This window comes from Nicotiana attenuata, unplaced genomic scaffold (genome assembly GCF_001879085.1).
Source record: "Nicotiana attenuata strain UT unplaced genomic scaffold, NIATTr2, whole genome shotgun sequence".
Lineage (NCBI taxonomy): Eukaryota > Viridiplantae > Streptophyta > Magnoliopsida > Solanales > Solanaceae > Nicotiana > Nicotiana attenuata.
The window spans coordinates 94,552-97,574 of NW_017671486.1; the positions used below are offsets into that span (position 1 = coordinate 94,552).

General features: G+C 37.7%; 1 pseudogene; it reads left to right on the forward strand.

Annotated features, from left to right (window-relative positions):
- Positions 1–93: 93 nt before the first annotated feature.
- Positions 94–2,306, forward strand: LOC109208581 (annotated as a pseudogene).
- The last annotated feature ends 717 nt before the right edge of the window (positions 2,307–3,023 follow it).

Sequence of the window (3,023 nt, forward strand, 5' to 3'; positions counted from 1 at the left end):
AGAGACAAAAAAGCGAGCTCTCTCGTCTTCAATAAGGACAAACGGCGGATCTCCCCATCTCAAAAAAAAAAAAAAAAATCCCTGCGCCGCAGAGACCTAGAAAGGACGCCTTTCCCTCCCATTCTTCTTCCTCTCACTCTCACCTCCCACACCCACGATAGTGGAAGACAAGTTTGGATTTTTCTTTTTACAAAAATCAGATCTAAAAATTCCATAAACAAAAACAAAACAAGATGAACGATCAGAAGAGGAATCCAAAGCTGTTTGAGTAGAAGAAACTGCTGTTTTGTTGTTGTTATTCATACTGTTGTGGCTGAACTTCACCAATAGGAGTTCGAGGCTTTTATTTGGTTTTTGAGCTGCTGTTTCCCTGCTTTAGGATAAACTTTGTTGTATTCCAGTTGATATTCTGCAATATTCGTTCTTGAAATGGTATCTCAAAGCTTTATAACGGATAAAGGAATATTTCTTTTTGACTGATCTTTCTTCAAGCATTAAGTATGAACCTATGCATGCTTGATTTCTGTTCCTATATAAAGCTACAGTTAAACTTGTCTTGTCGTCGATGTGGCGTTAACTGTATTGCTCGACCTACTAATGAATAATAGCTGCATTTGTTTGTTTCTTTAGGCCGGCTTTGATGGGGTTGACTTTCCAAGGGCTGTTTTCCCAAGCATAGTTGGTCGTCCTCGTCACACTGCCGTCATGGTCGGAATGGGACAAAAAGATGCCTATGCTGGTGATGAAGCTCAATCTAAAAGAGGTATTCTGACTCTAAAATACTTGATTGAATGTGGTATAGTGAGCCACTGGGATGATATGGAGAAAATCTGGCATCACACATTTTACAATGAGCTCGTTGTTGCTTCCGAGGAGCATCCAATTCAGAACTGACTGAGGCACCACTTAACCCCAAGAGGAGAGAAAATGACTCAAATCATGTTTGAGGAATTCAATGTTCCAGCCATGTATGTCGTAATCCAGGCTGTTCTTTATCTCTTTGATAGTGGTCGTACAACTTGTAAGCAACACATGGAATACCAGCATATGTTGGCTCTCTACTGTTTTAATCAGTCAGTAGATTGTTTGCTGTTTTGCAACAAGGTATTGTGCTTGATTCTGGTACTAGTGTGAGCCACAGTGTCCCAATCTATGAGGGACATGCACTTCCCCATGCTATCTTGCGGTTCTGTCTTGGTGTTCGTGATCTTACTGATTATCTCGAGTATATTGTCATGAATATCAAGGAGGGTTGTTATTTATCAGGCATTGCCGCTGCATCGGAAATTATTCGTCATATGAAGGAGACGATTGCTTATGTTTGAACAGGAGATTGAGAAGGCAAAAACTTTCTCAAAATCAGTGGAGAAGGGCTATGAGCTTCCTGATGGAAATATCATAACTCTTGGTGCTGAGAGGTTTTGTTTCCCTGAAGTCCTATTCCAGCCATTATTGGAAAGGAAGCCACAAGAATTCATGAGAAAGTATACAACTCAATCATGAGATGCGATGTTGATATTAGGAAAGATTTATTTTAATACATTGTGCTTAGTGGTAGATCAACTATATTTCAGGCATAGCAGATCGTATGAGTAAGGAAATCACTGCTCTTTCTCCAAGCGACACAAAGATCAAAGTTGTTGCACCCCCTGAGAGGAAGTATGGCGCCTGGATTGGAGGATCAATTTTAGCTTCCCTGTGTACTTTCAAACAAGTTAGTTTCCTTTTGCTTTATTGACTGATCAATAAATCAATCTATTAATATCTGTGTCCCATGCAGATGTGTATAGCAAAGGGCGAGTATGATTAAATTGGTTCCTCTATTGTCCACAGGAAGTGTTTCTAGATTGGTGATGAAACTGGTTCCTCTTTAGTTAAAAATACTTCAAATGAAAGCTTCATTTTAAGTCACAGTGACCTGTTTCGTTCTCTTTTGAAGTAATACAAAATCCTGTGAGCAATGTTTTGCTATTCTTGCTTGGCGTGGATTTGTTCTTTCCTTTGTAATGTAGCTAGTAAGCAGGTAACAGGTGGATCGTCCGTGACTAATGCTTCTGTTCTATATTTCTTTTCGGGTTAAGAGCAGCAGGTTATATAATGAGGAATGTGGATTATGCGGGGCGCTTCCCAACAGATTAGCTATTGGGTTCGGAATGGATTTTTATTTAGCTTTGAAGATGTTATACTCATCTGTTATCAGTTTACAAGCAGAGAATGTGTTCATACTTTTCTGTTGTTGTAGGTGATACGAATGGATGCAAAATATAGTTTGAAAATTCAATATACATAAGAGGCATTTTTCTCCACTTCGGCAGTGGATCAGATTATCAACTGCAGCATTACACTACAATTAGCTAACAAAAAGCAAGCCCTCTTTCCAGACATGTATTTTTTTTTCCTTTTTGTCTGTTTTAACCTAGTTAAAACTTTTTACATATTGTTAATTTTTATATAAGTTAAGTTTAATTTATTCAATAACTTGTTTCCTCATCTAAATAAGAACTAGAGGGTTCCTTTTTGAGAAATCCAATGGTTTGAAGTTGTGCAAAACGTAATGCGTACTCCTAACTTCCAGATATTCTATTTTGGTACTATATATAAGATTGCTCAATTTGTTGACCTCTTAGCAGATGAGAAGAGAAAGTATAAAGAGAAAAAAAAAATCCCAGAATATTTAGATACATGTGATTAACAACAACGGGAGTTGAAGTGAACTAGGACATTAAATTGTCAGCAACTTGAAACTAGGACAAAGACAAAGATTGCAGACTTTGCAGTTTTAGCAAGCCAGCAGCGTAAATATCACATGGGGCACCTGATACCAAATTGAGGTATCACTCCAATGAAACAAGGGAAGAAGTAGCAGAAGTGAAAAAACAGAAGAAGAGAAGAGAAGCAAAATTTCGGGAAGAAGCAGGGAAATTCAATTCATATCATATACCTTTTGCATTTTTGATGTTTTATCTATTTGTAATGAAGCTAAAATGCTGAAAATAAAAACTAATCAGCCAACATGTGTATCA